The following is an 8241-nucleotide window of genomic DNA, read 5'->3' on the forward strand; positions in this document are numbered from 1 at the left end:
AAAAAACTTGTGAAAATGAACTCTGAAACCGTTACCAAGGAAGATGGGATGACTGTATGTTGGCGGACTACTGTTGGTCCCTTAAAAGAGACAAGATCAGACATCGGAAAAAACGGAAAAAAGGGTCAGACAGAAAATCTGTGAGAAGATCATTCGCAGAAAAAAGAACAAGATAGGTACAACAGAAAGAAGGTAGATTAACATTTATAAAGGGGTCCAGAGAACGTATCATACGAGATGTTGAATGAATAACTGATAAAATATAGGATTTATAGAAGTACTAAGGGGGCAAACCACTCTACTTGCTACGCGCGCCAACCCCTTATTTTAAAAATACCGGTATCGATCATGATATCGTCAAAGTTTCTTATCGTTACATATAAAGGAAGTCAAAAATTCATGCGAAGTCAAATTTTTAAGAGGAAGTCATATTTTTAGGCCAAGAAATATTTTTAAATGAAGTAGTATCATTAAGTAAATTAAAATAGACGAAGATAAATTTTTAGGCGGAGCCATATTTTCAGGTGGAATCAAATTTGTAGGCAGAGTCATAATTTTAGGCCGAGTAGGCGGCATTTTTTCGGCAAAGTCACATTTTTAGATTGAAGGCATAAGCAGATGCAGTGATGTGCTGTGTGGCAGTAATGTGTCCTTTTCCTTGAACTTTAAAATTATTAAGAAATAAAAGCATCTAAATGCCATAGGAAAACTGCATAGTAGTTAAAAAAATCTGATTGGAAAACCATAAGCCCATGCACGACTAAATAAATGAAAGAATAAAGTAGAAACTTTTTTGTCTTGTCCCATGGAAACAAGCACATCACACTACACATCATTACATGTGTAGAGTCCTTAAGTCATTTTTTTAAGCGAAGTCACATTTTTAGACGGAGTGGAATCTTTTACCTTGATTTATGAAAATCTGGCTCCAGATGTGTGATTAATGAAGGTGAGATCAACCAGCAATCCTTATGATGCCAAATTTTACTGAAATCGGTGGATTTCAAAAAAGTACACCCGCTATATTGGATCAGCCATCTTGAATTTTTACAATGTGAATTCATATTCGTAATCAGCGACCCAAAAAACCCCTTTATACAAAATCTGGTCAAAATCCGCTCAGAATTTGAAAATAGCGATTCCTGCTCGGTTTTTTGAGGTTAGAAAAAAAACCACACGTTCTAGCTCAATTCTGACAGTGGATTTGAATTCAGCAGAGTCTTTTACATAAAAATGTACTATTTGATGTGGAAATAAATTTTTTTCCAAATTTTCCCAGTAAATTTTCATTAATTTTCACTATTTTTCACAAGTTTCTTGAGGTTAGGAAAAAATTTTGACGTGATGGGCCAATTCTGACCCCAGATTCGTATTTAGGAGGCCAAATTACTACGAAAAATATATGTCGCATAAAAAGTATGCGCAACTTTTTTTTTGTGTGTGGCTGTGTAATTTTACGTTATTTTGCTCTACCGTCGAAAAATACAGGTTATAAGTTATAAACAATTTATTTCGCGCACTATGTACCGTATTTTCTTTTCTTTTCCACTGATATTATTTTAAAATAAATAAGTCAGACTTCAGACTAAAGTCATGGATACATTTTGTAAAAATAGATTATTAAATACAAATTTCGTATACCATTCTAGAAATTTAATACTTTATTACCTTTTGAGTAGGTAAAAAAAATTTGAAGATGTGAGATCTTGTTCTTGTGACGAGATGGGTCAGAGATGGGATAAGCTGTAACTACATATATTTAATAAAATTTCTTCATAATTTGGAATCCTCAGCAAAATGCCCCTATAAGTAGGCAGTATAAACCACATACCGATAAGAAGCAACAACTTTGAAACCGATTTATGTCTCTTGATTCTGTAGGCGAATTATCTTTGCTATTTACAAGATATTGGGGTTATAATTCAATTCTGTATGGGACTATAGCCTGCAGAGCCTGTGTTTCTTATAATATAATTTGATAAATATAAAAATATCATTCGGCATTAGATATTTTCCCTCAACATCGATGTTAAAAAATAATTTTCCACCTTTTTTAAGTGCTATAATTTCCGCAAAGTCAGCTTTCCATTATTATATGATTTCCTCTGTGATTCCAATTGGCAACAACTTAACGACTTAGATCTTGCCCTTAGTTACTTCTACGATCAACTTTACAACATATTTGATATGTGCTTTCCTAAATTTTCGTAGTCCGTCGATTTTTTGTGAAGTATGTCAGGGAAAAATATGTTAACCAAGTGGTTGGCGTCAACAAAATAAGGAGTGTACCAAAAGAAATAGCAACTTATCTCAATTTGCATCATCCGGAAACTTATATACGGTACTGTTTAATGGTAGTAACCAAAGCGAGAAGAACGCCATTTTAATGAAAACATCGAGTTAAATTCTTAACGTTGAAGAAAACCCAAGAACTTCCATTCGGGAAATTTGTAATAATTTTAGGGCATCAAAGGGAACTAACTGTACATGCAGTATTGAAAAAGCACAAATTTATGCCATACATTCCTCAAAAAGTACAGGCAATGGAGGACGGCTACAATTTGATTCTTTAGTTGTTTGTGTTTGTTGTTCTTCGTTTAATGTGTTTTGTGTTTAATTAATGTTATTTCGTGTTGAACTTTGTATAATGGTTAATGTATTTAATTGAATTGTTTTTCTTTTAATTGCTATTTATTATATTGTTTATTTTCTGTTAACTACAAAATTCTCTTTCGAATTTTATTTCTTTTGCTGTATTATTTTTTGTTTTCCATGGCACAGATGATTAGTTAAAATACATTTGTCATGAATTAGTGACCGGGCGCCGAATGCGGTATCGACAAATATGTTGTCGTCTTTTCTGTAATAAATGCTTTACAAAAGTTAAGTTCATATACATTCAGAAAATAAATCTGCACAATAATAAATAACAAAAAAACTATACTGCCATTTGAAAAAAAAATGAATATTGCTCTTCAAAAAAAAAATGGTGAATAAGCTCTAATAGGCTCCCTTTATAGTGTATTTAGAGCCATTTCATTTAATTTTTTGTTTTTTAAAATCAGACTCTAAATAACGGATGACATGCGACGTTTTTTAGGATATATATTATATAGGTATTATATAGGTATATTGTTTAATTCATAAAATCATAAATAAATTTCGAAAAAATGATACATTATTTTGACATTTGTTTTATGTTCTAGAACGAAAAAGACTTTGACGTTCTAGAACATAAAAGTATTTTGGAACTAGGCAACAAAAAGAATTACTTCGTTAACTGAAAATTTAACGACAATGTCGACTTTTGAAGACAGTTTTCGAAAATGTAACTTTTCCATACTGTTTGCTAATGGTTGCTTAGCAACGAACTAAAATACTAGAATACGGTATTTTCTTTAATGTACTCTACTTATCGTGTAGACTTTAGCCTGTAGAACTGTAGACAACCAATTTGCAAGATATACCTACTTAAACAAAATCAATTTTTTACAAAAAAACACTCTGTATCTTGGAAACGAAGCGTTTTCGGACTTATGGTAATATGATTTGATTTACTTATTTTTTTTGTATTTCATTTTAATGTTCATAACACCCTGTATAATTATTTGAATTGATTTGATATTCGATCACTATTACTTGATCTGAACAGAGATTTGAACTTAATGTTTATGCGATTAAAAGTGCCGTTAGCTTCTATACTTTATAAGGCATTGACAAATTTATCTAGCTACAAAAATGGAGCAGCAGTGGAGGGAGGTTTTTTGATAAATCTATTTCAGTTTCACAGCTTGTACAACGATTCCTTAAAAAACAAAGTGAGGATTTCTTACTCACACTTCCAACCATATTTTGATAAATCGTAAGTATCGAACTTCATATTTTGAAGACAAACTCAAATCTGTTGGCGAATGTTCTCTGGAAAACATGTTTACGCCTCAGTATTTATTGATCGTTTTCCCATTGGGCCCAATAAAGAGAAAAAGTAAATAACATATCGATATTCTCTGTAACCGGAACTCTTAAATACTTTGCACACAAGGAAAGTGTATCCTGATACAAAGTTTTATAAACAAACAACAATTAGATATGCAGGCTGTCTTATAAAAATTTTTTCCATAAAATATTTAACAAATATCAAGTTGTAATATATCGTTGACTGCAGAAAAAAATACTTTATCGAACAGGCCAAAAAAATAATAGCTTGACATTTAAGAAAAAATAATTGAAAATCGTCTAACGTTCTGATGATGGCAAAAAAATTAAAATCAGTGTTCGATTGTAGTATTTGTCAATCCATTAACAACAGTCTTACGATTTTTTAAATAAAACAATTATTAACAGAGTTGCAGTTTGGGGCGATTTTTATAAGGCTGTCGCATATGTATTTTTAAGAATATGTAGTGCTATCCATTTTCGTCGTCATGTTTAGGGTAGGTACTTATCTCGAACATTATTAAAAATAAAAAATTTACAGTTTTTACGAAGTTTAGCCGTTGGTTAGATGGTGTTCTGCCTTTGCTAAAAATACATACACAAAAGAAAATTGGAATTATCATGGCATTTCCTTTTTTTTTTGAAATAAGAAAAAGAACAGACTTTTCCTTGACTAAAAATAAATGCACTAGGTAATAAACAAAATTGAGTGCCATTATTGAGACCTTATCGAAAATGCGAATTTTCCTCTATAGTCATCTATAATACAACAATAGCACCAAAATATTTATGTTTTGGCTATAACTCAAAAACTGAAGAAACACACCTGTTTTGACTGGACCATTTCTGTTAAGTTCTGGCCAACGTTCATGAAAGGTCCAGTTTCTACCTTTAATAATAATCGAGATACATTAGCATACAAGTGAGATATATTGTTCAATATTCTGATATGCGAGATGTCCCAACGATAAATATTGGATTTAAACTAGCTATTTTCAAAATCATTATAGATAGCAGGAGTCGAGTCACTGATAATGTTTTAGTATTCTTTTTTTTTTCTACAACATATTACCCATACAGGGATGGCCAGAAGTACGGAATAAAATTCATATCTTTTGAATAAGTTATTTCTTTTTAAAAACGCCGAAACGCGTTAACTGATTTTGATTTTTTCCCATTCTTTCGGTTATACAGGGTGTCCGGAAATACCGTTCGAATAATTCTAGGGGTGATTCTACATGTTAAACTACGAAGAAAATTTCATATGAACATAGGTCCGCAAATGCGTCATAAGGTTGCTATGGCGATTCAAAGATTGCACCGGGATATAGGTTTTATTTTATATCTCTGGAACCGTTTCAGATAGCCATCTGAATTTTGGCATATAAATTGCCTTTAATAGTAGGTACTTTTCAGTGTTTTTACTAAATTATTATTTTAATCAGGGGCGTACCGATAGGGGAGGCCTCGATTTAATTTGTTCACATTTTTATTAATCGTCATATTTTTGCAGTTTTCTTTAGAGATTCTGATTCCGCGGTATAAATGACATAAAAAAGGTATTCTTGTAGAAAACCTGTCAGGCTAGCCGTTTTCGAGAAAATACTCTCCAAAGAAAATAGTGCATGCATGGTCGCCCAATAATAAAAATTTCTTCATCAAAGTAGGCTTATGTCGGTGCTTAGTTGAAAATGGAAAAAGGTCAAATTACTGTAGTTACGGTAAACGAATTTGACACAAGGTTTAAAAATAAAATTTATTCTGTTTCTGCCATCACCGAGTATTTTCTTCGATATTTCCTTTCTTGCTACTGAAACTTAAGCTTTGGCCACTTCATCGGTCTGTACGCTTGACTGCTATTTTGTCAGCACCAGAATTTGCCAGCATTGCGCAGAACGGTAGAACGAATTGCTGGTATTTATCTCTCAATTCGATAAAAAAATCGGCAATCTTCTTAGGAATAATACACGAACTATTTATTCCTACACACCTTTCCCGTATATAGATGATAAAGACACCTTTTCCGTTTTCCTTTTTATGATAAAAAAATTTCTGTTGAAGCAGGTTTATAGGACATAAATAGACAATATCCACAATATCCAAAACACTCCACATTTTCTGTCGATAAGTGAAACAATTACGATCGATTTTCGACATCCCAAACAAACTCATTATTGCAACAACCTGTAATGTAAAATCAAAATTACTGACATAAAAGAATATATTTCATCATCAGAAGCATCTTTTAAAAATCGCATGACATCATCCAGTTCCAATTCTTTTGATTATTTACATTTTTCAGTAAATTTCTTTAGCAATGTAATCGGTTTGGTTTGCTATATCTGAAAACATTACGAAGCTTTATGGATGAATGGTACTCATCATACGTAATAACACTGACTTTAGCATCGAATAATAGGGCCATAATATTGACGATTTTACTTTCTTTATCTTCTCGAAAAAGTATGCCAGAAGTACTTTTTCACTCACACAACTGATATTCTTTGCGTTTTTCTATTTTCGAAAGCACATGTATTACTTTTTGAATATCAATTTTTTGGAGCAATGCATCTTTTCTCGCGTCTAAAGAAAGTTTTCCTTTGCAAATTTGTTTTCGCACAATTCTACTTTTATTTTATGCAACCAACAAAGTAACACAAAGCATAAATGTCAGAGTAAAATAAAACGATAGTAATTTATTCCCTTTGCGTGGATTCTCCTTGGTAACCTCAACTATGTATATACCCACTTATATTTTAAGACGTGACTCAATTAGTAATTGATTTTTCAAGAGTTTTTCTTTTAAAATTTGCTAAGAACAAAATGGAATATTATAAACTACTATAAAATATATTATCGTCTCGTAAAATTAAGTCACTCGTTGATAAAATATCCTCTAATACAACAATATCTACAGGCTGTTACAAATTCGCTTCTCACTACAGAGATCTCGGAAACGGTAAGAGATACAAAGTATCTTAAATGAGGGCAAAGTTGCATAATCAGGGGACTCACATTATGCTTCTAAAAAATCAAGGTTAACATGATTAGTTTTCGAAATATTTGAAAACAAAACGAAAATTTGTAAATCGATTTTTGTTTCATTTCAGCTTTGTTTGAGGTGATATTGGAAAAAGAAGAACACTTTCTCATGGCAACTTTTTGCCGTCTATCGAATGGCATAATCAATTTTTATATGTAACGTTTCGTCTCTCCAGGACCATCATCAACTTCATTTTTGTAAATATTAGGGTTTCTGATTTCTCGGCCTACTTTTTTTCTCGGGACTCGAGAATTCTCGAATTCTCGAGAAATTTCTAAAACTTAAAAAAGTCATAATTTTGGTATTGCAATGTATGCTATTTATTATTTATTCAGTATTTTTATTAATTACTTATGTTTCTATGTACTTCTACTAACAAAACTAAATTAAACTTTCTTCTTAAAAACCTTTAATTTGTTTTTTTATTAAACACTTTCAATATACTTATGTTTATTTCAATTTTTTTTAATCGTAGCGTTCTTCCAATAATTATTAATAATCATTAATCATGCAGTCTTTTAATTAAACAAATAGTAAATAAGGAATTTAACCGAAGAAATCTTAAAAAAAATCAACTAAAGGAACAGGAACTAAATATTTTCAGAATCAACATCAACATTAGGTATCTGCTTATAATAAAATTTCTACACAGACTTATAACTAGGTACATTAAAAAAATAAGAATCATCAAAGTAAACTAAAGCCTTAAAAACTTAAAATAAACAAATCATGAGCTAGTTGAGAAACCACTTTAACCGCTCAGTTATTTGTCGAGAAACGAATTAAACGCATGAACGAATCTTAAGACGCGCGTGATTTTTAAATTTCTCGATTTCTCGACACTATTTTCTCGTTTCGAGTAAGGCCAGATTTTCCGGGAATTTTCGCTTCGAGAATTCTCGACCAGAAACCCTAGTAAATATGTACGACCCTGGAATTTTTATTACATTTTTTGCAAGCCGTCATGACCCCCCAATACACTGCCTGAGCCCGAACAGACGTTCAGACGTTTTGTCTCGAAAAATTCATCTTCATGTATTCGGTCCAAATTTATCAATTTTTTTTAGATTTCTATATTTCTCGAATTATCGTACATTCTAAGTGTCGTTAGACCTGTGAAATTCTCCTAGTTATTTAAACTGTTACCGTTACACGTTACAATAAAACATTATTAAAGGTTTAATCCTGTGTTTATAGTTATTTCTCAAGTGCTCAAAATTTAAACAAATTTTGATCTATTATTTTCGGAATATTCATACAAA

This window comes from Anoplophora glabripennis, unplaced genomic scaffold (genome assembly GCF_000390285.2).
Source record: "Anoplophora glabripennis isolate ALB-LARVAE unplaced genomic scaffold, Agla_2.0 scaffold487, whole genome shotgun sequence".
NCBI lineage: Eukaryota > Metazoa > Arthropoda > Insecta > Coleoptera > Cerambycidae > Anoplophora > Anoplophora glabripennis.